We start from the raw sequence: 26,759 nt of genomic DNA, 5'->3' as shown, positions 1-26,759 counted from the left end.
TCTTATGGGGAGTGGAGTGAGAAGGAACACAAATCTTTAGAAGCATACTTAGTTGGTTTTGTGAATGCTGATAATTACAGCTACAGCCATTGAAGTTCTCCAGGTTACTCAACAGAACTTGTACATTATTTCCCTTCTTATAAAGCACTGCTTTTTTTATCACCATCTCTCGAATGTTATCACTGAAGTAAATTTTGCTGATGAAATAAGATGAACCTTTTCCTTTGTCTCCAATGGAGAAAATCAGAAAATAAATGGTACTTAGTTCTATTACAGTAAATTTAGAGTCATTACTGTCCTACTGTAAGTAGAATCTTCCGTCTTTTTTGTTTCTATAGTCAAAGATGACATTCCTTCTGCAGCTTTTCAAGAGTCCTTTTAACTGCAAAGACTGAAGGAATAAGTGTTTCTTAAAGCATTTTTCTTCTGTAATTTTCATTTAACTGGCTTCGCCCAGCTACCAATAACGTCTAAGACAACATTTATTTACCCAGGACTGGGAAAGAAAATGTTAAAGAGAAACAAAAGATACATTTAAGAAAATTCTTAAAAGTTAATAGCAGTTAGAATCCTCATCTCTTCTATTTTTCTTTACTACAAAAGCTTTTACTACACATAAGCTTGACTGGCACCTACTTTCCCTTCCACATTGAAAAATCAGCATGCAAACAAAAACTTATTACAGAAAAACACTTTTGTTTTCCCTTCTGCCATTTTTTTTTTTTTTAATTATTATCACCAAGCTTTGATCACATCATCTATTACAGCTTCTCTCTAAAGTGTCACTCACTAGCAACAGCTATGATCTCTGAACATGGAATTAACAGTCTATGTATGAGATAGCTTTCTTACTCAATGAGGCCATGCTTCTCACCTGTCTTTCAAAGGAACCCACTGTAAAGCAGCTTTCCAGTTTAATTGGATTAGCTAGCAAAATAAATAAATAAAATCACCCAACACATCCTTTTCAGCTTCTTTCACCAGCAAATTCAAAGTTGAGCAGGTATAACCTTTCACAAAGACCTACAGGCTAAAATAAGCAAGTGACTGAGTACCTTAGAATTAGGAATCAGAGACAATGCAGTTGTTGTCACTAGAAGACTGCATTAACTGAAATATTTTTCCTTGTATTTAACAAATACAGAGGTTGATATATACAACAGACTACAGATGCATATTCCTAGGGAAAATGTGAAATGTCAAAGCTTTATCACTTCACCAGAGCAGATAATTAAGTAATTAGAACAATTAAATGTTGACAGAGCACCAGCAACCCCCAGGTGAATTACAGTACTGAATTACAAAAGCATTAGCAAGGGAAGAGGGAAGCCTTTGGCACATATGTAGGACAGATTAAAGGCAATTGTAGATTTGGTATAGAACTTATGTACATGAATTCTCCAAATGTGCTCAGCACTCCACAACTTTTGTTGCCAAACTGCTTATTTAGAAGGCTGGCATGGGGACTCATCTAAGTATATTTTCTCCCTGAAAAGCTACTTAGGCAGCAGGGAATATATAGTCATCCATTCCCTCACCTTCTTAAACTTCTAGAAAGGGATGAAATAGTATAGGAGTGCCTTAAAAGATTTATGCCCATCTGAGCAAAAATATTTAGGTAAAAATGAAAACTGATTTACAAGAGGCCCTTTGATAGAAACATACATACATTTATCAAGAGATAAATTATGGCAGAGGACTTTAACATCCTCCTCATCCTATGTCTAGGACTGTCTGTATTTCTGTGCTTTATGTAGAAATATCCTATTTGATAAATAAAGAATATGAGCAGCACAGTCATCATAGAATAATTAGGACAGGTTCATTTATTTTACTGTGAGTTGTCTGGATAGACTACAGGGACAGTAGTACTGATGCAGGCTCAGAGGTACAGCAGACATGGGTAACCTGTGTAATTCCCAGAAATTGTCCACTGTGAAGTCCATGATAATCGTATTTGATCCAAACAAGAGCAGGTAAGTATGTTATGGGCTAAGTGGAAAGTTGTTTAAAAACAAAGAGAGAACAGGGAAAACATTACACACATAACTTATGAATCTTCACCAAGAAGTCAAAAAAAAAATCACGTACAGGAAATTTCAGTTTTGTTTCTTAAAGTACATTTCATGTACTGAAATTCTGTAGCTCTTACAAAATGTTGAGAGAAAAAAACATGAAGCAAGTATTGTTCTGATAACTGATTAAACAATATTCACAATAAGAACATAGTAAGATGACATTTTAAAAAATTAAATAAGATGTGCTATTCAAAACCAAATTACAATTTCTGGCATGAAATACAGAAAATATAGTTAAACTGGCTATTCAAACCTGTACTTTAATTTTACAGTTTCATTCCAGATCATTGAATATGCTCATGATTTAAGATAACTGGTTTCCTTAAAAAAATAAATAAATAAATAAATAGAATCTAACTTTTCTAATGACAAAAAAAAAAAAAATAGTTCAAATAGATATCCAATAATATAGAGTGAGAAACAAAACTTTCAGTATGGTTTATGTAGATGAAAAATGTAGGTGGATAAGCTCTTAGAATTCAGAGTAGGGAACAGAGAAGCACTTATGCAATGAAGAGAAAAAGCAGGTGGACTGTTCCAGTTCAAATCGGAATACTTCAAATCTCCCACTTTGTCAAGGCTGCTGAAAGTGATTCATTCTGTGCTACATCATTTTACATGCCATGACCATTCAGTAAGTGTTGTGTCCCACTCATCAAAGCCATACACATATTTAGAGGAGGTGGTAAAGAAACTGTTGTTTTGATTATGTTCCAGCACCCTTGTCTTTCACTTAAAAGAAAAATCTTTGGAAACTAAGAATAGAAAAACTTAAGATTGTTAAGAGTGACTCAAAAAGGTGATACAAAAAGGGAGGAAAATATGAAATAAAAATATAAAATGTACTATTGTGGGAAACAGACTTTGAGGAAATGTAGAAAAAATACCAGAGGAAATTCCATAAAGCAGTATAGCTGGGAACATGTCTTTTGCCTTACATAATATTTATGTTAAAAAGCTTCATTAATGCCCTAGTGAAAGTTCCTCTAAAGGTTTACACCAGGGAAGGGATATCACCATCCATTCCTTGAGAACAACTAGAATAGACTAAATAAGACTACCACTCTCCCTTATCCTTACACACACACACAATATATATGAAGCTCCAGCAAAGAGGTTTTTCTTCACTATATCATAACATTACAGAATCACAGAATTGTAGGGGTTGGAAGGGATCATCGAGTCCAACCCCCTGCCAAAGCAGGTTCCCTACAGCAGGTCGCACAGGTAGGCATCCAGGCAGGTCTTGAACATCTCCAGAGAAGGAGACTCCACGACCTCCCTGGGCAGCCTGTTCCAGTGCTCTGTCACCCTCACTGTAAAGAAGTTCTTTGCGCACATTAAATCAATCAATGCCATTATTTCAACAAGTAAAGCAAAATAGAAACAGGAATCTCGAAGTAGTCATAGTGCTACTTTACAAACAGTAAATAATATGAATGCTTCCACACAGATCATTCGTTTAATGGGAAATGGAAAATAGATGGAAACAAAAAGCCAACAACTCACAGCTCTATTAAAGAGACCTGTCTGAACTTGGAAAGACTATTTACAACTAAACAGATCATACTTTGCCTCTCATTAAACCTCTAATTATACTTACTAAAATCGGTTTTCACTGAAAAGGAACCCAAACAAATGTTCAGTTATCAGCATGTGCTTCTCTATGTCATAAAGAAAGTTAAATAGAATTAAGTAGTTTTTTTAGATCAGTATCTTCCAACGCGTATATCTGTTCAATGACTTAGAAACGTAAGGGTTTGATTATTACTTTTCAGATCTGCCTTGTATTGTTAAGAAGGCTATCTGAAGTTTGATGCATAAAGCTAGTGGTACTTTCTTTTGGAATAATTGCAACAGCTACTTTTCAGAAAATATTCTTATCTATTAATATTTTTTTGGCTTACATACAAAGCAGAAAGAACAGAATGAACACACCTTTTAATTTCAGCTGAGAACAACAACAAAAAAAAGCCTGTTTCTATGACTAGAGACAATTCTTAGTAGTAGTTTGAAATTAAATGGAAGTTAGGGATTTAATCCAACCCATTCAGCAGACACTGCATAGCATTATGCATTGCATAATGTAGGTAACTCTTTATACTGTACAGCAATCAAAGAATCAGTATGTTGGTACTATTTCATAGGGGCAGGGGTGCAAGGAAGGACAGAGAGACAAAGAAAATAGCATGGTAAATAAAGCATAAAGTTGAATTACAAATATCACTGCCAACACTGAAGTTAAAACAAAGAGATTAATGTTCCAGTTCAAAATTTACACAAATACTGTTTCCTGCATTTGCAGCTGTGAGGAACAAATTGTGGCTAAAGAATAGCAGCAGTGACTACAGTTCTTTAGCAGAGAGCAAGTTCTCCATCATAGCAAGAAAGTTACATCATTACTTCTTAGAACAATGTTTAGTGAAATAGTACGTTGAGTCCTTTACTAAAAAAATACTAGCAATGCAATAAACGTATGGAAATACATACTCCCTCTTCATCACAATCCCAGTAAACCAAGTAGAAAAAAACAACACATGCATCATTTTAATCACTGAATAGACCAAAAAAAACATTCTTAGTTTTACTTTTATCCTCTTTACCCAATACTGTTAATGCACGCATGTGAGCTACTCTGCTGTGCTTTAGAAGTTAAAGTGTAGCCTCTTACTGTGTGCATACGTATGATTGCAGTGTGCCTAATTTTGGCATTTGAGAACCCCTCACATCTACAGCAGCTAATTCAATTGAAATCATCAGGCCAAATTTATGGAAGGGACTAAATTTAGGTAGGAACACAAAAATTAATGTTCTTAATCCAAAGCACACGGTTGCTGCTTCACATTTATATGCCACTTTTTCCAACTCTGCCAATCCCAGCTGTACAAATATTTTACACAAATTGAATGAACTGAGTTTAGTTACTTACCACAAATCTTTACAGAAATCTCCCCTTTTAAGGATTCACTAGTGTAACCTGAAAGCTCATATAAAGCTTTCTACAAAGGGTCCTGTATTTTTGACTTGCATTTCTTTTTCCAAAGAAGTTGCATTCTACCATTTGTGTCTTCTCAGCTTTCTAGAATGTATATTCTGTACTTAGAATTTTTTATTTCTACCTATTTATTAACTTCTGTAGACAGAAAAGGAAGCTGAGAGTTTAAAATATGTGATTTCTTTTACCTGTTTTGTTTTTAAAGTATGCACATCTCATCTAGTTTGATGTATAATATACATTCTCCATGTGAAACGGCATTTCCTACCATGAAGCCAAATAATTTCTGCATATTAGATCTTCCTTTCACCAAGGCAGATTTTAACCTCTGGTACTAAATCTGGTAAGAACTACAAAACTGTTGGAAACCTCACTATCATCTAAGTGCAAAGCACTTTCTTTGATGCATTTTCCTTGACAGACAGAGCAAGGTATTTGTTTTTCTAAAGGACTTACATCAAAATGAAACCAGCTACAACTCTCCTTTGTGAAAATGAGTAGAATAAGCAACATATGACAGATATGTCTTGCATTAGTAACACATTACTTGAAGGCTTTTGCTTTACACGTAAAGGTAGATTGGGTTGGGGGCACAGGTTGGCAAGTAATCACCATGTGCATATGTTTTGTGTATGAATTTATAAACACAAGAAATAAGACATGAATGCTGTGTCTAGTTAATCTTTATTCTTTTAGACAGTAGTGGCAATGCTTACTATTTTCTTATAATATCAATAGAAAGTTTTGAAGTACCAAATGTGTATATCTATACAATTTTATATGTGTAGTTGAACTATTTTATTTTAGAAGGGCAGCAGAGGGCAAATAAACATTTTTGTGAAATGCCACTTGAACAATCTCATTCATATCCTAGGGAAAGAATACAAGTCACTTCTAATGCTAATATAAACAGAGGGGGAAAAAAAGACAGGGCCTCATTTTTTTTTAGACAGCACATTATAAAGGTGCAGGGAAAAAATAAATGAAACCTAAATTAAAGAAAAATATTATGTCAAATTAGCACAATACTGAAAAAGGCATAATTGCGCAGATTCTCCATTAACATAGACAACCATTCACAGCATTAAGTTTTCCTCTACAGAAGCAAGTGTGTTACTAACAATAGTATAAAAAGTATAAAATAAAAAAAAAGACTATTACTAAACATGCATCCCAAAGAATATCAGAAAATATTCAAGCAGAATGTAAAATTATTTCACCTGACATAGTGCATGTATTTAATTCATTTCTCTTTCTTCTGCTAAGTCTGTAGACTAAAAGGAGTGGGCAGCTTTTACCCTGGGGAGAATAGGGATCTATTCTCACCAAAACTTGATAAGCCTTAATAAAATCTGAGGCATTATTCCCCCTCACATTAAACAAAGATGGCATATGTTTTAGCAGGTCTGGACAAGAAGATGCATGCTGTACTTGAGTGACCCTCAGTAGGGACTTCCCTGACTGTATAGAAGTACACAGACATGAGTAAGTGAAAACTCTGACCACACACAAGTAGGGGAATCTTGGGAGGAACTGAAAAAAAAAATAAATTAGACCTTCAGAGGCAATAGCTAACTTTTCTGCCTCCAGCGAGTACCAAATAAACCTTTTCATTGTTTGCATAATTTTGACAACGAATAATCTACACTGTTCTTGCACTATATGATGTTGTCCTCTTAAAAATGCTGCACCTGACCAATACAATACTTTTGGTTGAGAGCCCCAGTTACTAAAAAGCATGACCAACACCACAGTTTAAAAGGATCTTTCAAGACTAGTGAAGATGAATGAGCTTAAAAGACACATCCTCTTCATTTTTCTTCATCAACTAGTAAACTGTATCCGATAGAGGAAAGAGATTTCTTAGCCATTTCAGGCACACAAGAGGAAACCCTGCCAGCATTCCCAATCACTGTGTTGGGAAGCTCACACCAAAAAAAAAACAGATACAGCAGGAAGAACGTGGGTAGAATAGTCAAGTTTGTGCAAATGTTGTGTCATGGGTTAAAATAGATTTGTTACATACAAGTCTTGCTAAATTCCTGTGGGCTCTCAAGCACCTGAGAAACAGAGGCTGCCAAAAACATATTTACAGTTTGCACAAAGATTAAAAGTTATTTTTCCTCATCTGAATGCAGCTATCACCAGCTTCTTTAAAGCAGTGCAAGCATTTTTTATATAAAGCTACACCTCACAACCACTCAAAAAGGACAGATATTATCTAAAACATTTTCACACTTGCATTAGATTTTATTCATGTAGGAAATAAATAATCAGACTTTTACTTCATAGAAATCCATTGGATTGTCTAGGATCCTCTATAAAGAGATTTTCTGATTGGCTGGCAGCTCTCTTAGAAACCTTCCTCTTTCACAGTGTTAAAATGAGATGCAATAAACTGAACACTCAAGATAACATCTACCTACCTCAGCAGAACAGGGACAATAACAAAAACAGCTTTCATTGCAATTGCAGGCTATTCTTCTCCACAGGACCCTCTCTCACTCAGAGCATAATATAAGTACATTGTGAAAATAAGTAAAGAGCAGAGAGAAGCAGCTTCTATCTGTAGAGCTTATGTACCCTTTCAGAGTTAGAGAGTATAAAAGTGAACAGGGAAAACAGGAATAATTAATGCACAGTTCCTATAATTTCATCCCCTCTGAAAGAAAGTACTGAAAAAGTAGTTGTCATCCTAGTACCTGCCAAAGAGATTGAGGTGGTATGAAGAAAATTAAACTAATTTCACCTTCCATTGATGGCAATTCTACTATTCTCTAGTGGTAATTTATTGTGCATTCTTCACCCAAATGCAATATTCACACATGATTTATCTCAAAAAAAGTCATTCACAGTATTGACTGATTTTGTGATCTTACAGTGAGAAGCTAGTACAGTCTGTAATACAGAAGATCAAGCTACTCCAGTTGCCACTTTCAACAGCACAGCATGGTCCCTTTCGGAGGTTTGAAAACATCATTAGCCTTGTCAGTGTCTCACACAGAAGACAATTGAACTTGTTCTCCCAGCTGGGAACAGAAGCAGCCCCAAAGAAGTCTTGCTGTCACTGAAGTCTAAACTTCACCTTTTTATCACCTACAGCAGGTGGAAAAAAGGTATGACTAAACACAGAGTATAGAAACACTTGATCCTATTTTGTGTTTGCCACAATGCTTATCCACTGATAAGCATGTTCTGTCTTGGCATTAGGTTAGTACAAACATTGCACTAATAAATGCCTGCCCTATATTAAAAAGTGCTCTTGGGACTTTGGGGTGAGAGGTAAAACTAGATCCCTTAGCTGATAACTGGGTAAAATTCAAAACATTGAAAAAAGCCTTCTTAATTCTCAGATATATTCTGAGTTGCCAGTGAAGAGTCTATGTTCTCAGCACATTTATCACTCCCTTCTGGAGAAAAAACTTGAATTCAAAAGTTTGAAACCTGAAGTCTCAAAACACAAAGCAGATTGGTACATGATAACATGCAGACTACATGAGGATACTTAAAGTACCAAAATGTTTATACAGAACCATATATTTACAGTGCATTCTTGATTATCAAAAGGTAGTGAGATTATGGAAATCACTGCTCAGTGATGATTATAAATATGGCTTCACTCACAGCATGCTTAACCTTCCTATGAAGTTGTAAGAGACACCAGGAAACAAATCTAACCGCCCAACTTTCTTGACAGGCAGAGGGGCTTCAATCCCTCCAGCTTTTCCCTCCCTCAAACCTCCATTAATTTAATCATGGGAGACAGAGGAGCAAGAGTTTTCAATGAGTTGAATTTAGCCATGAAGTCTAACAAGTTGGGGGGGGGGAACAAAAACAAACAGACAAAAAAAAAAAAAGCCACAACACAAAGAATACATCAGCTTTGCTTGTTGTGAAACTGTGGTCTTAGTTTCCTAGTATCTAAATTTCTTCTCAGTAAAATGGGAATATTTTTAATGTTGTATCTCAGGAGTTTGTAAAAAACAAATGCCTCAGAAGCACCAAAAAAATAATTAAAAAAAAACCATGATGCACTGTGTTGACTACTGTAATAAAGCCCATGAGGAAATTAATAATTCCAGAGTCATTACACGTTACATGTTCTTATAATTTAAAATAAAATATGAGGACAAATACTGAATGAATAAAATAAAAATGAGAAATTAAATAGCTGGTCATGAATGGTGAACACAATTCATCCCATATGCAAAACAATGCACTGCTCTTATTAAACATAACAAAGCAAAACAAAACAAAAAAAAAAAAGGCAAACAGATAACACTATTTAATTAAAACTTATATTAAATCTGAATTGTATTCAGTGTTATTCCAAAGAAAGCTTGAAAATGAAATATTACATAAATTCTGCAGTTGATCACAAATGAAAATGCTAAGAAGGCTACAGTTGGTGATGCTCACACAGGCCAGCCGGCTACCTTGCAAGACAGGCTCACCAGAACAACATACATAGAAATCCCAAATTACAAAGCTAGACAAAGGGAAAGAAATGACAGGTTACAATACAGTTGTATAAATCTACATTATAAGTGTAATACAAAGAAGTGGTAGATACTGCAATCTGACTGAACGCGCTACAGAAACAACAGGAAACAAGCCCTCTATAGAAGGCTCTAGCTAAAAGCAATTGATGAATATTGACTTTGGTCAATATGGTGAAAATGAGGGGATTGATACAGATAGAGGAAGTGATGTTGCATAGCATTAATATATTACTGGTCTTGTGCTTCTTTCTCTGAAATTCTGCAGTGAAGAGTAAATTTCATAGGTCCACTTTAACAAGAAATTTTGCAAGTTTCTGCAGCTGTGCCCTCTTACCTTCATCAAAGAAGCTCACATTCCCAAGTACAAAGTTTCCACTTCTCAGCTGTAATCAGAAAAGAAGGCCAATTCAGCCTGTTACCATTGGAACTTTTGGAAAGTGCTAATTAAAATATTTTGTTAGTCCTTACTCTGTCAAGACCAGTGTATTATTGCCACAGAGATGTTAGAATATGACAGGCTCTAGAAAAACTAAATGATTAGCAGATGGTAGTGAAGCATAAGGGCAAAGAGATATCTAAGAGAGAGAGAACTTGCATGCAATCAAGATTTCCATTTGTGAGGTCTTCTGTGTTTCTAGATGCATATTTCTCATTATATACTATTTTGGCTTTCTTTTGCTACATTTTTTTCCTCCAAGAGCTATTTCAGTTCAATTTCCTTATTTCTTTTGTTTACCAAAGCTTAGAAATTATGCATCTGTACAAGTACACTGACTTGCACGGAAACAGAGATGACCTCTTTCACTTACATTTTAGGGATACAAAGATGATAACCATTTCCCAGCTTACAGAAAACTCTGCCACATAGAATTAGAAGCACAATGCATACTTTAGTTTAAAATGTATCAAGCAAGACAAGCTGAACTCAGGAACCTAAGCTAGATAAATGATTCACTTGAAAATAATGGAAAAATGGTCAAAAAACAACAAAAAAACCTGTAATCAAATGCAAAGATACTTTACATTTTTCAAGTAAAGAACAGGTTGACAAGGCATAAAATTTCATTTTATTATTATTATTTGTACAGAACTTAAGAATGCTCATCTGGAATGAAATTCTCATTCAGAGACATTGCAGCTATTATCTGACAGATAAATGAGAAAAAAGTGGATTTTGCCACATAGGATCTCATGTTTTAGAAACAGAAGAAACATCTTAGTCTCACTGAACTGACAAAATCAGATTCTGAAATGAATGTTTGCTGTTTGCATCCTGACCTACACATTGTTTTCCCCTTTTTGCAGCTTACTTTCAGATGCTTTTGTTTGAAGTGATACGCTTTGACAGACGTTCTAATAATGATCCTTCAAGTCTCCTGTTCATTGCTAATTCTTTTCTTCCGTAGAAAAAGCACAACTTAAAAAATAAGCATGATAGATTATTGGAACTCTTGAGGTACTCAGATAATCAGAGTATTATGGTTAACAAAACTAATACTTCGCAAAATGAATAAGGAGAGATGGTTAACCTAACGTACCTGCTGATAAAGAAGTCAGGCTTTAGATTCAGAAAAGTATTTAAATAGAATTTACAAGGTAGTTCTAAACGACGTTTCATCACCAGAAAGTCTTTAGATGCTTCATAGGTGTTTTTTTTTCATACACTGACATGCTCTCTGGAAAAAGAGTGAACAGAAGCACACCAACACACTTGTATTTTCACAGCCTAACTTGGAAATTCTATTGTTATCTCTGTGCAACTATATGGGCAGAACATTATAAGCAGGAAATACCTAAATATGAAAGAAGTAGTTGTCAATGGTAAAATTAAATCTCATCTCATACATTTCAAGTATGGCATACCCTTTTTGCCTGCTGGTACTCAGGACCCTCTTGAAGATGGAACCACTTCGTAGTGCAAATCCAATCATACCAAAAACATCCCTTTTGCAAAGAATATAAACTCTCATTTTCTTGAGCATCAAAGGATCTCAAAAGTAACCCTATTTTATAATTTTAAAGATGTCTTTCAGGCAGCACAGCTCCTTGAACTGCTGAAAATGGCTCCTTGCTTATCTGCTGTCTTATGGGCAGCACTTCTGGCAGTTTCCAGCTCAGATACCTGGAAACACCCCCACCACCAGCCTCCTGAGCAATTGGATCCCTGCAGTGTTTGGGTGATCCAACTGGGGAGCATGGCAGGGGGCTGCAAGGCAGTGTGTGGGGTCTGGGGCTACAACAACTGCAGGGCCAGCATGAGATGCCTAAGGAGAACCAGCAGGCCTGGCCACAGCTGTCTAAGTGCAGTTAGCAACAGGGCCAGCCCCAGCCTGAGCCAGGCTGGCAACTTAATGGATGAAAGCCCCCAGCCAAGTTCCTGATGATCAGCCATCAGGCCACCAGACTATCAGTTAAGTGATTTAATTTTTCACTTGAAACTCAATTCCCCTCACAGATATGGGCTGGGGGAGGGGAATAAACTGGGGCCAAGAGAGAGAAAGCAGAATAGGGAACAGAGTCCATGTTTCCATGGTTGGAACACCAAGACAGTGTGGAGTATTCCAGCTTCCAATTCATGCTTAGAGGACAAATATCAATGCATATCTGTCTTAGGAAGGCTTTTAATCTCTGTACCCTGAAGTTTCTGACATGTGGAGGGGAGTAAAATTTGAGACATGCACTTACGCTTTGCACTTTTCAGGCTTTTTGCCCAACATTTATGGTTCCCTACATGCTTTTCTGAGCCATTCAAATACCATACCATTGTTTGTGAATCTGAGCTCCTTACATTAGTTTCGCTTCTTCCCCTGCCTTGCAGCAGGAGATATTCAAGTGTGGACAATATCCAACTCACTTGCAATTTAATCATTTTTAAAATTCTTTTTCTTAGTACTGTAAAGATAATCTTCTGTTGTCTACAAACCTCTCACTCCTCATTTTGTATTCTTATCAGTTTTAGCAAGGTCTAATACTATCCTCCATAGATGAAAGTTGTTCACATTTTATAGTGTAATAAAGTGTTAGCCTTCCCCACTTTACAAAGATTTGAAAGGTTCATCAGAAGTAAAATAAAAGTAAAATCTAATAGAACTGGACAACCAAAATACTGCAAACAATATTTATAATAACTTTTGCCTCTTTAGGGATTCTGATGCCTTTTTTTCAAACAAGCAAAGTCAAAGATAATTTACTAAATGTCTGAATGAATGATTTGAAATACATACAGTTTTCACCATGCAATATACATGGAAACAGTTGAAGAGAAACTGTCTTATTTTCTTTAAATCTCAGTCTGTAAACAGCTGATATTACCTGACCAAATCTAACTTCTCAAATATTATCTAAACTATTCTGCCTTATATAAATTCCTATCATGTGAAAATAGTCTCCAGTATCAATAAGTTGGGCATAAACTGATCATCAAGAGAATTACATTGATGAATGTTTCTCTGGGTGAGAACAGAAAATTAATGATGAGAATTTGCAGCATTCTCTGCTTACAAAACAGCTGTTTATATATTTCTAAACATTGTTTTCCACTTTCGCCTTCTCCCTTCTATTTTACTCTAATGCTTTATTTGTAAGACAACTAAAGACATCAAATACATTGTTTTTATTTCTATGACAAAACTTCTACGTGAATAATTTAACTTAGATTACCATAGAAATTTAACTACTGTTTGTATAATTCATTAGAACATCATCTCCATCCATTCTTTTCTTTAAATGTTTATAAAATTAACCAGATTTGCAACTAAAAATATCGTAGATTACATTACACACAGTCACATTGTATTATCAGGAGAAGCCTTGTCAGCATTGAGATACATGAACACTTCTGAAAAAACAGATTCTACATTGTGGCATTACTGTTGCCTCCCTCTGTCATAGGGAGTGATGGTAACATAAGAGTATCTTCTATGAGTACTAAGCATCCCCCAGGATACAGGGGGAGCTGAGACAGCTCAGTTGTCTATCTGCAGAGGAGCTGCTGGAGGCTTTCACACACCAGTTGAATGGATGTTTTTGAGCCCTCTCTCACAGCATATAAAAAGCAAACTGACACAGTAAACAATTCTGACCCATTCTTACAGTATCCTTTAAACCCTAGAGTTTATTCTAAACTATTACTGCTATTTTTTTTTTCAAGTACAAAAAACTCATAGGTTTAAAAAACAAATGACAACTGAAGGTTACAAGTCACTTCATCTTCCTGAAAAGAAATGAATAAGCAAGAGAGTGCACTGAGAAAAAAAAAAAAAAGCAAAGTAAAAAAACAAAAACAAAACAAAAAAAGAAGCATTAATGTTCCTTTTGCTTAAAAGGAAAAAAACAAACAAACATACAAACAACAACAACAACAAAAAAAACAATTTGATTTGGTTGACAGATCAGCCTCAGAAACTGACTGGCCACAGTCAAAATATATCAATTCCTGAAATCCAGTGGATTTCTCCAGGGATTTCCTATTTCTCAGCAGAGCTAATTCAATTATCTGACAAGTGCAAAACTACTACCTTAATTGAATGCATTTAGTTGGAGTTAAACAGAATGATGATGTAGACAGAAGAGAGAATAGAAATATCGATATGAAGGAAACTGGAAAAGCTAGTATGTTAGAATGCCAGAAGTGTATTGCAAGGAAACAGGCAAGTGAAATGTCACTTGGAAATGAAAGTCAAACACAAAATTGTTTGCAACATGAAAGAAGAAATGTTGGAAAGAAGCAGCATTGACAGTAATTTGTACGCATTTAGAACTCAACATAATGAGGAACCTAAAGGAAGGAAATGCAGGTGTAGACTTACCTAAATGACATTGCATGTCATAATCAAAAGGAGGGAAAGCCTTTTAATAGATAGTAGTAAATAGTACTCAAGAATATGACATGATTAAGCCAGTTAGGAAGAGTAACATGTAACTCATAGAGGTAGGTCTCCTCCTGCTGTTATTTTATGTTACTTTTGCTTCTTCCTTCTTACAGCAAACCCACTGGCACTGTGTTAACTTCTGTACAACACACCTTCTTAAAACACAGTTCTATGGTGGTATCTTATCAGCCAGGGAAAACAAGATTGGGCAGTTATTATTCCAACAGTTAACATATCGTTAGACGTACATTACTGTGAAAAGTGCGAAGGCTCTCAAAAACAAACAACAAAAAGAATCAAGTGAATGGAGAACACTAATAGAAGTACTATTTTTAAGGCGTAATGATCAAGGAGAAAATCACTGATTACAGGAACTTCAGTAAGAAAACCTAAGAAATTTCCTAGATCACGGATAACTAAAAGTAGCTTGATTAGAAAAGAAAATGGACACAATACGAGCTCTATATCAGCACAGTATAAATTTCAGAAGTGTTTGTAGTTATGTTTCTTGAGGAAACAAAACACTGGAAAATTCAGTCTTGGCCAGACACAAGTATAGTCCAAACTGCATTTCTGTTTCTACATCATAAGGTTCACAATTAAACAAGCTCTGCTTTAGTGATTTTCTTCTTCTGATGTTTTTTCAATATAAAGGCAGACATCTCTTATCTTTAGAGCGGATATGAGTGCTATGCACAATGAAATAGCCAGTGTGCAGCTTCCTTAATTAGATCATTCTCTATTTAATGTGAGGATGAAGAATGGTTCTATGACTTTCTCATTTTGAAGAAAATTAAAAAATCCAATTGTAAAGCTTTTTTTTTTTTTTCCCCCTTTTCCCTTTGGGAAAATTACATTTTGTGCAATTTCTATCAGGATGTTTACGTGCCTCTGACAAACCTGACAACAAAGAGGAGAAAACACAGGCAGCAGTGTATCTTCCCATCATCTCCTGCTAGTAGTGACAGATTTTGCTGTGATGAAAAATGTAATGGGATATATAGGTAATACTGGATTTCTTGTTTTGATTTTACATCCTTTAGTTGTTCAGTCAAGTGCACTGAAGCCAAGATGAAACAAAATGACTGACCCTGAGAGTTCAAATTTATCCTTTTTTTCCCAAAGACCTGATTTCTACCAAATATCTATGAAAGAAGAGTGAAGCAGAAAAGGAAAATAAAACAATGTTATTTCTTTGCCATGAGCCAGTCTCTAGATCACAGAATTTATCTTTAGAAGGCAATATTGTTATATTTCATATTGAGCGTGATGAGAAAAGCAATTTCTAAAGAACCTTTTATGGATTCAGATTGAGTTTTGAAGTTCCCACTAATACGAACAGAAGCTGTGCCAGTAAACCCCAATACTGTCCATTATAAATCAGGACAGGAAAAAAAATAGAGTTGAACTAGACTGAAACAAAATGACAACTGTGAATTCCAGCTCTAGCAAACCAAAATACTGCAGCTTCTGTGACCCAAGATATATGCAAACCACAACCCCTATCATACCCGTGTGGCCAAAGCTCTAAACCACAGAGGAGATTAAAAGACAGGGTTGCATTTTTTTTCGGTTTGCTTGTTTGTTTGTTTTTTAAAGGAGGGGAGTGGAAAAGCTGAAAGAACTTTCCCATCATTCTGCTAAAACCATTACAGCGAGTGAAAAAATTTCAGCACAAAATATACATACACAAAGGTTTTATATATTTAAATAGACAAATCAATCCAATCCAACACCAGTGGATACTAAAAGGCATTCACATATGCGAACAAATGGATAACATACTAACTCACTCCATGGAACAAGGAAGTGGAATCATCAAAGAAAACTGACATAAGAATTACACTGCTGTTGTTCCTTTCAGAAGATGTGCTCAAATGGCTATGACAGCTGCAGGGAGATAATCCAATTATTCAATCTCAAATAAGTTGCTTTTGTTACAGAGATAAAATCTTCACAAGAAAGGTTTGTGAGAATGAAAATAAAAAGCAGAATGGAAATTATCAACAGTTACACACTACCATGAATGAAATTGTCCTGATGGCTTGGGCTTTAGATCGTGCAAGCATTCTTCCTCGCACTGCTTTACAGCTGTAGTGTCCAAACAACTTAGGGATGAAGAACATCCGCTTGAAAGACAAGATGAAAGTATTGCCAGTAGATTGAGAGAAATTCATACTAGAATACTTCCAGATCTTCTGAAGTTTACTGTGGTTGAACCGAACTCCGAATCTGGAATAACAGAAGTGTTACTGGATTCCTCTCTTACACTAACACATCCCTCAGATATGCTTTCTGATACACTTGACTGGATGAAAATTCCAGCCCATTCTACTTACCAGTCTTTAAATACGTGATAAAATGAGTGTTTTTCCTCCTTAGTTTTAGAAATGAATCCCTATCACCAAAAGTGGGAGGCTTTCTCCTACAGGACTTAAAAACTGCATCATGAAAACAGCAAGGAAAGATTTTGCAAGTAAAGACAGCAAACCCAGCATGGACAGCACAAGAAAGGACTGGATTCCATCTTTACATTTATGACAGAGCAGACAAGGACATCACTTCTTCCAGATTTTTCCCCACATGGTTAGGAACAGCACGTAATTTTGTGTGTCCAGCTTACTGCATTAAGAAGCTCAAAACTGCTCAACGCTCTAAAGTATGAGCTGAATATAATCAGGGCATAAGCAACTAAAAATTCTAACACATCTGACTCAAGCGTCAGGTCCTTCTTGCTAAACAGAAGTGTTGTCATGGTGGGTTTGTGTGCATAAGCCTAGAGGAGAGCCTTAACTTGCATTCCAGCTCCACTGCTTTAAGAGCTGTGAAGTTAGGAAGACAAGAGACTTGACAATTTCTAGTTAACAGTCAGAGGAAAGTCATTCCATACTATACATCTGGACAATAGCAGAGTCTGCTTCCAGTCATCAATAATAGGTGCCTTTCCATCCCAGACCTCTGTTTCCCAGCACTTCAAAGCTGCACATTGGAATTATAGATAAGCATCCCAAGATACGTATAATTTTACGTGGCACCAATGCTTTTAAACATTCATAACAGTACTGAAGTCTCATTTTAGCTGCTGATTCCATATTCATGATCATAAAGATGTACCACTGTGGTTTCAGTTGCAGCATGTTCATCAAAGATAGAACACATTTTATTATAAATCTGCTTATGTTATACAGTAGATAATTTATGCCATTTATCTTTTTGCAAGCATAGGTGATGTGTTACTGTGAAAACAAGCTAACTGAGCAGACCAATGCCCTGGCCCTGACACAAAGTCTAATTTTTATCCGTCCAAAAACCTTACAATTTAATACCAGAAAAAAAATAAAAGACATCTGCTGCGGCTATCATCCAAATGAGGCACTGCTTTCCTGACTTCCAAAGCCACAGTATGTCTGATATGTTAACACAGGCACATCCAACCCTTGGCCTGTGAGCTGCCTGTGGCCTTGCATGGCTCCTCTGCCCTATACCATCACGGCAGCAGCCAGCAAATCCATCGCTCAGTGACAATCAAACATCAGCATGCTATTAACCCTAACTGGGCTGAAATCAAGACAAGGAGAGCCTTGGAACGTTGAGTTGCTGTAAGACATTAAAATAAAAAAAATACGATCATGTCTCTCTCTACTGAACTTTCAGAAGCTTTATCTTAGCAAAGAGAAATATCCCGCACTTCACAGTCACACTTTATTCACATCATTGCTTTCTGGCAGTATGTATGACCATTTTTGAGGATGAAGTATGGAAAAAATGAAACTGATGAACGCTTGAAGACCTCACTAAGAATTGAATCCACTGCCATTAAAAAAGACTGATGCATTTCACAAAACAAGGTCAAATATCCCATAAATGTCATGGTTGTGTAGCTCTCCTTTTTTATGTTTTTATAAATATTAAAAATTAAAATGTTTTGTTACTTATATGCATTAACTGTGTGTATAATTCATGATGGCAGCTACAAAAGTAATGCCTGTTTATTATATTGGCCCCAACTGCGCACCCAATTGCTCAACAAAGCCAAACAGCAAACACCAATACAAATATTTCAACCTACTTCACATCACCCCAAAAGAAAACAGAACCGAAAAAGAAATTTGGGGGTGAAGGAAGAGCATTCAAGAAAAAGCTGATGTAATGGCTTTTTTTGATGCCATTAGAAAACACTACTACATCTACTGATTTGCACGATGCAGTAAAAAGTGACATTTGGAAAGCTGTAAGTGGGTGCTCTTTTAAGACTTACCTGGTTCTTTCTATCAGTTCTGATCACAAAGAAGCAAAATTGCTTCAGACATGTTCTTGGCAATACTAGGTAAAGAAGTCACAAATATGCCAATAGTCATGCACAGAAAGAAGAGTTGGACTCACCTAATGGCAAAGGGTGAGATGCAGCTGTGCAGCATTCCCTCTCAGGAAACAGCCTAGGCCCAACTTATACTCTCCCTTTGGTGGCTGGCCTAATATGAACCCAGGGTGGCTCCACCTTCGATCCACCACATGTGGGGAGCACAGGTGCAAACAATTTGTGCTCCATGTACCAGTCACACCCTTTTACCAGGTGCTCAATCACTGGTTTAAGCCAGGATCTTACTGTTCCCCTACACCATCCTATCTCAGGATGTCTCTGAAGTACTTAGAATTCCAATATTCCATTAGATCTTGCAGAATTTTAGCACTTCGATGTTTGCACATGACATGTTCTTAAAATAGGCATGAGTGGGAACTGTTTGGACTGGTATTTTTGCCATATCTACACATTTGAGATTGTCTCGCTCCAATTTATAGGAGGGAGAGGAGGTTGTTTTAATATATGTATACCCAGTGTGAGATTAAGAAACAATGGTTCAAATGTTGGTCCGACCAGTTTATTACAGACCTTAATCAGGGAGATGGGAAAGGGGAGGATGGACACTATTATGAATTAGGGTAACGGGGAAGGGAAGATAGGAAAGAAGAAGCAAGGAATCTTTATAAGAAGCAAGAGAGAGAGAGTCACCACCATGCACCCAGTGTGGTTCATAGTTCAGTCACTGATCTTTAGTAGTGGTGGGTTGTCAGGTGGTGTTGTTCTATTGATGACTACAGTGACCACGGCGATGATGGCCCCTCTTCAATGGTAGTACCAATTTACTTATAAGTCCAAAGTTGCCGAGTAAGCTGTCTTTGGAGTGACAGCTCAAATCCAAAATGGTTGAATCAGCTCTCCTTGGAGTGGCAGCTTCTGGCTCTTGGATCTCAGCACAAACTCCTATGTTCCCATCTTCTGGGCCTTGCGAGCACATAAGGGAGCAGGGATGCCCACCTGCACCCTGTATTTCACAGGACACGATGGTATAATTCCCCAATTTTCCCATACCAATCTGGAGCTATTTAGTCACAGGCCATATCTTCTGCCAGTAAACACTCCTGAGCACTATATTCTGGAGGCAAGCAGCTCTGGAGGAAGGTACTTTCAAATGTCCTCAAAGTGATGTCAATTGTCACACAGTAGCACCTATCACTTGCCTCCTCAATAAATCAATCAGAGTCTTATCACAAGAAATACCTCAGGAAGCAAGCTTTGAGCCAAAAAACAAAGAAGGATTCTCACAGAAATTGCATATACAGTTACAGATGAATGTGTAGATATGTCAATGGTATGTGGAAGTAAGACAAACGTATGAGTTGTCTTTTTGTCCTGAATTGTTGCAGTGGGTGAGAAGAAAGGGAATAGCATCATTTCAGATTTTTAAATCAGCTGGAATTGAGAGTTAAATTAAGTAATTCAGAGTTAATTCCTTACCAGCTTACATATTAATTTTGAGCTAAGGAGATCTTCAGCTACTAAGACATTACCAAGTAGCAGATTACAGATATAATCTTACATGTTCAAAGTTTCCAGCAGCATCATTTGAATATAAGCATTCAAGAATATACTTTACTAATATTTCATCCATCTATAGAGGGACTTTACAAACATCTGCTAGAGTTTCTGTAGCAGATTCCCATCTGAGCTATCCATATATAGCCATTCTATTTGTTATGACACCCATTGCTCCAAAGCAAAAGACCATAAAATGACCTGAGCCATCAAGAACAGTCTTCCAAAATCTCAGTAATTGAACTGATACAGAGAGTATGCAGAACTTGTTTTATCTCCAGAAAAAAAAAAAAAAAAAAAAAAAAAAAAAAAAAAAAAACCCACAACAGAAAACCCCAAAACAAACCATGAAGTCTATAATAGAACACAAACAGATGTTTGCCACAGGAATATGCAAGGAACAATTACAGGCACTTCCTTTGTACATGTTTTCATGCAAAACTGTGGTCCAAAACTGAAGTTAACCAAGGAAAAAATCAGATAAATTTTTATGCACATAATGTCATTATAAATACCCATAAATTATGCCCTAAGAAGGTAATGACAACATTTTAGCATTATTTAAAGGACTCTTCCTGCATAACTCTATTCTACAGTGATGTGAAAAATCTTTCCATTGTCTGCTCTATTTCAACTGAAAAAGTCTTTGCTCAAAATTTGCTCAAAATTTGCTTTTTTGATCTGTAAACTTTCCTGTTTCCTCTACTGTAGAAATATGGATCAGTTTGAACATTTATAAGGAAGGAAAGATACAAATGTATCATAGAATTAGCTCATATCTGACAACAGATATTATGACTTATATTAAAAAAAATAGTTTATCATTGAAAAATGATGTGACGCCATATAACAGACAAATGATGAAATGCTTAAATTAAAGCAGCAACGGAATGCTGGTTTGTGTTAGGTTCTAGATAACACAGCTGCTTCACCTCTGTCCTTTACTTCAGCTTTTATATTTCACTTTATCAAAGAAACCAAAATTACTTAGTCATTCCCTTAACTCAAATATTGCAGCTTTAGATCAAGTAATGCATACAATTACTATAAGGAAAACTGGATTTTATCATGACATGGTACGAGGGAAGCATAAAGTGATATGTCGTAAGAGAATAAGATATAAGAGATAAAAAAAAGATAAAAGAGAAACATCACAAATGCTTTTTATAGAAAGAATTATTCTCCTTTGCAGATACAGAGTTCCTGAATCTCTGATCAGCGATGAAGGATTAAAGTATACTATCTTAAAAAAATGTCAGCTTAAGTAATGCTCCCACTATGCTGTAAGGAAAAAAGTATTGCCTGAAACAGTAACAGTTTCTCAGTTTAACTGATTTTCTCCATACAACTTCAATCAAAGAGTAGCTACTGGACACTGTACTAGTCCAATCAAAATTTATTATTGAAATGCATATGTACTAAGAAGTGAAGAACATCATGTTTATCTCAAGTTGTTGCAGAATTCATATCTACAAACAAAGAATGTGCTATAGTAAATGAATTTAAGAATATTAGGAGGACCTGATATTGAAAGGGAAAGAAAATAACTTATTAAAAAATTACCATGATAGATTTTCACTTGTGAAGATTGATTATAAATATAGCCATCCTTCTGAAGCGATCAATGTAGAATTTTCTGGCAAGACTTACCTGTGATGAATAAAAGTGCATTAAAACCCACCCACATAATGATTGCATTAGTGAATAATGCACTGACATTAATAACAAACAAATGAAAAAAAGAAAACTAAAAAACTACCACATTACTGTTAATGTCTTGGATATTATTTTCAGGGTCAAAAGAGAACCAAAGCACATACATTAGGAGATCCATCATCCCATACCAAAAATAAGAACTGAAGACCATACTATCGTCTTACGTGCTTCAGGAAAGATAAAGTGATTAGGTCTGCATTACCATCAGAAAAATGCACATTAATTTCTACGCTATTTTCAAAAAATACCAATAGCATGGTGTCCCTGAGATATTTTCTCAAGCTAAAAAGCTAAGTTGCCTACACAAATGGCAGTTATTAAGTCCTACAAACATTCATTTTTATTTATTTTTTTTTACTGCAGTCCAAGTAAATATTCTTCATATCTTTCTATAAAAACTCATTAACTAAGAAAAACAAAATTTGTCTCAAAAGTTAAACCTTACCTTTGCTTGTATTCTACAGATTTCAGGTAAAACTGTTGATTTGAAAATTTGGCTTCCATAGTTATACAAAGAAGCATCAAACCCTGCTACCATCCTTACTTAATAGTGTTACTGCAAGAATGCTTCACATTACATTGGTGTGAAATTTTTCCAGTCCTGCAAAAAGAAAATATATATATTTTTAGTGCATTTGATCAGAGCTATCTATTCATTGGGAACATAAATATAGCAGAAATAAAGAGCATCAAATAAACCTATCAAATCCTGGTTCCCTAAATCCTGTGAATGGTATACTCTAGTATTAACAGGTTTCCTTCTGTGATCAACAAAAAATTGATTACCCGGAGTTGCCCCTACAAATCTATCTTTGAACTGCTAATTTAGAGAAGTCAGTTTGAACAGACTGAAATATTTATAAAGGATGAGCATATTCCAAAGCATATGAATGATTCTGAGCACCTTTCAGTGGAGAGGTCCTACGTTCACTATATACTCAGATGGTGTCTTTTCTTATCTCCTCAATTCTTCCATTTTGCTTCTTTATTCAGATTCCTTACACATTTTCAGTAACTATTAGAGTACTAAAACATTGCCAGGTCATAAGCAACTTTGTAAGTAGAGCTACTCACTTCTAGGACAGGCTCTAGAGATGAAAATGAGCCAGAAATAGCCCTTGAAGTCATATGAGAGTCTTCAGCTGACAAAAGAATAAGTATTATTTATTAACATATGTCTTCCTGCAAGCCTTTTTTCTGGATTAGTCAGAAAAGATGTACAAAGGAGGCACCAGATGATGGATACCCTGCAGGGACTCAGGGAATAGTTTTCAGCACTGTGTTCTCAAATTATTTTTCAATGCTAAACTGAACTGAACTTCACCATCACAACTGACCTTCCCCTGTGAAAGGATGTGCATTTATATCAGGTATTTCTAGGTAAGAACGTGGCCATTAGACATTACTCATCCCCTTTTACAACAGCAAAGCCCAAATTTCTGTTTGCACAAATGGAGAACTGAAGCTCTATAAATGGTTCTTACATGTTGATGCACACACAGGGTAGAAAGGAAAAATGCTTAAGGATAAAAGAACATTTTTCCTCAGTTTGAATAACCAGAAAGTGCAATACTAGAACGCAATCATAGTGAAAGAGAGTAAAGGAGAGACTGGTAGAAAACAGATATTTTCTTATTCCTTTTCGGGAGAAGTTTAAAAAAAAACAACAATGACAACAACAAAAACAAAGCAAACAAAACAAAACCCCAAGAAAACAAATGAAATCCCATTTATTCACATGGGAGGACTACAGCAGCAGCACTTCTACCACTCTTTCTGCATCAAGAGTTGGATTTGACCCTCAGTTCTGAAAGCTCTGCGCACTTAGAACATGCGTGTATATCAAAAATTTGTTTGAAGAGATACACAAAGCCTGCAAAATAAGGCTTAAGAATTCCTTGCTGGTAATGTAACATACTTTGGAAAAGCCTCCATATACCTGAAGTCAAATGCCTTGGTTGCCTTTTCTTCTCACAGACAGGATGTTGTTCAGGTGCTGCTAAAGTGGTAATGCTGCAGTTCATCAGTTATAAGAAGCTGGTGCTGTCAACCTGAATGCTTTTTTGAAAAGCATGAGCATTCTCTCTATTTAAGTTGATTAGAGAAGCAGAAGTTTTTGCTGCCATATTGACTCTCCAATTCCAGCATTTTGGCCTTCACTGAATATTGAGTCATTTCTCAGGAATTGCAAGAAACAGCTAAGCAGATATGCTCAGTCAGCCTTGTCAGCTTTTCCCTCATGCAAATCCAAACGTGTCCAAATTTGCTTAGCACTGTAGAGAAGACCATCTGTTAACAAATCAAATGCGTGCCCCATTGAAAAAAAAGGAGCAAGAATCTATTTGATACTTGCTCTATAAGGGGAAATAGGCAGCAATTGTAGTTTCTTAAATAAATGTACAACTTAAATAATATGGAAAGCTGGGAAAACAAGATATGCAAGGTGAAATTATACAATGAGAACACTTTTTCTAACAGCCCATTTTTTCCACATGTGAAAATTCAGAAAGCGTTGCTGTTGCATCAAGTTTTCAAATCAGATTAAGGAAATCCATTATTCACTGAACAAAATGATCATGATTATTTTTTGTAGTTAATCCTGAACAATTTAGATTAAATTCCTAAGCCTGTGTATCCTTAAATTCCCGTGGAAAGACTTTTGGAACACACTTAAGCCATCTGCTTAAGTGGATGATATAAGGTCAAATTCAGGAGAATTCTTCAATGAAAGTTAAAATAAAACCTTTTTCTCACAGACTTTGAAGCTATTCAAATGTTGGCATGGGATGGACAGAAAATAAATAATAAAAAAAAACAGAGCCTCACATCTATCTTATTTCTATTTATCCAATAACAGTCTTCAAAAAAGACTTAGCAGAACATAGAAGTTGAAGTGATATTTCATGCATGTCTACAATATCAATTACTTCATGAAATAAATGACCCTGAGAAATGTCAGTTTATACATTTTAAAATAAGTTTTAATTTAGGCCTGTTGTCACAGTACAGAGCAATATCATAATTAATGATGCGAAACTGGTAGCTGAGATGTCATTACACACAGGGATGTCACAGTGAATCAAGTTAAACTAGCTACTAAAAAAAATCAGTACTGGAATATTAGTTTTTATATGCACAGTACATCAAATAAATCTTTGACAGGCTGCAAAAAAAAATGTATGGATTAAATATGTTATGGGATGAGAAGATCTGGTAGAAAGCTGGCCTAGAATCTCAAAATGCCAGCAAAAACAAGGCCTGTAGGTAAATCAGGCTATTTTTTTTGTCAGTTTGACCTACATCTGGCGTACTTAACATTCTTCAGAAAGCCATTCACAAGAGTCTCTCTGTCAGAGTAAATGACATTGTTAATTCGTCAGAGTTCTGATGTCATTTCTGACAAGGCTGCATACCTCCTGAAGATCCTTTTACACACATTTTTAGGAAATGCTCTGAGATGCTTTATCCTATTACTATCTTTTCTAGATAAAATTAACATTTACATCTTAGTACAGATAGATTAAGAAGTACTTGCAGTTGTTATTTTTCATTACATAAATACGTTAGAAGCATTTCTCACCTAAATATTCACAAAAAATACTACATTCTTAGAAAGCATAACATAAATTAAACTGTGTAACAGACTGGAGTTATAGTATCTGCTACACCCAGAAAGAGCAGCATTCCTCCAGCAGCCTGAGGTCTGGTAATGGCTCTGGGGATGGAGCTGGAATTTAGACTAAGAATCTGCTACTTCTGTAAAAATAATTTTTAGTTTGCCTTTATTCCACCACATTCAGTTTTATTTTCTCTCAAACAATACACATTATTCAATGAAAAAGAAGTAAGCCCTTTACAAACAAACTACTAAACCTTCAAGGCTTCCTCATGTTACATGCATTAACTTATGGCAGGAGACAATTATCTGCCAGCAGCTAGCACATTCTGGTGCATAGCTCTTTTCTCTTCCATGAATAGGACATGTATGAGCTATTACAGCTCTTCTACAGTTTTGTTTTGGTTTTTTTCCCCATTTTGTAGATATTTTTTTCTTTTAGTAAATCTCCATATACTAGTCTTCTCTTGCTTAAACCTGATTTTTACATTTGAATCTGATCTGTGCTCCCTAATGGATGACCATAACCCTGTGGACAGCTCAGTAGTCACCTAGTTTCAGTAGTCATTGACTGCAGCCTGGGGTAGGTATATCCAAGCTAATTTCTGAACCATTTTTTTCAGACAATAACTTGAGTGAAGATTCAGCACCAAGAGCTTTATCCTGCATCCCCCACATTCCCATAGCTCCTATTTAAAATCCCACATTGCTGCCACTGCAAGCCTCCACTCCACTGCCACTTCTCCAGTACGTATACATCCATCTTTAGGCAGCATAACTACTTGCACAGGATGTTCTGGGAGCATTGTTATAAGTTGTGCTTTCTCTGCCTCTTCACTGCCAGACTTTATCTCAGGTAATCTGGCTATTTGCATCTTACTCATATCTCTAATGACATATTTATGAGATATCTTTTCTGTACAAGCACTCAGGCAGGCATGCCTGCAAGGAACATATTTAATACTCTTTCATTGAGGAATCCTGGCTCAGTCAATACTTGAGAGCATCTACTGGCTCTGTATCTCCTTTCCTTTCTGACACTCACACAGAGTTCAGCTCCCCAGTTACATGCTGAGGACTTTGTGTGGAATAGCTGTACCAAAAGT

At 35.9% G+C, this 26,759-nt stretch overlaps 1 long non-coding RNA gene across 1 annotated transcript; it reads right to left on the bottom strand.

The window, feature by feature from the left end:
- Nucleotides 1-6,661: 6,661 nt before the first annotated feature.
- Nucleotides 6,662-18,882, bottom strand: LOC128091202 (uncharacterized). The gene is made up of 3 exons (XR_008211294.1): nucleotides 18,830-18,882; nucleotides 9,910-9,958; nucleotides 6,662-8,169 (listed from the first exon to the last, which is right to left on the bottom strand). It is a non-coding gene; the product is annotated as an uncharacterized LOC128091202 (long non-coding RNA).
- Nucleotides 18,883-26,759: the final 7,877 nt, after the last annotated feature.

The sequence above is a fragment of the Tympanuchus pallidicinctus genome, unplaced genomic scaffold (genome assembly GCF_026119805.1).
Source record: "Tympanuchus pallidicinctus isolate F22 unplaced genomic scaffold, pur_lepc_1.0 scaffold5, whole genome shotgun sequence".
NCBI lineage: Eukaryota > Metazoa > Chordata > Aves > Galliformes > Phasianidae > Tympanuchus > Tympanuchus pallidicinctus.
Note: the sequence above shows the minus strand (reverse complement) of the source record. Positions and strands in the feature narration are given on the sequence as shown.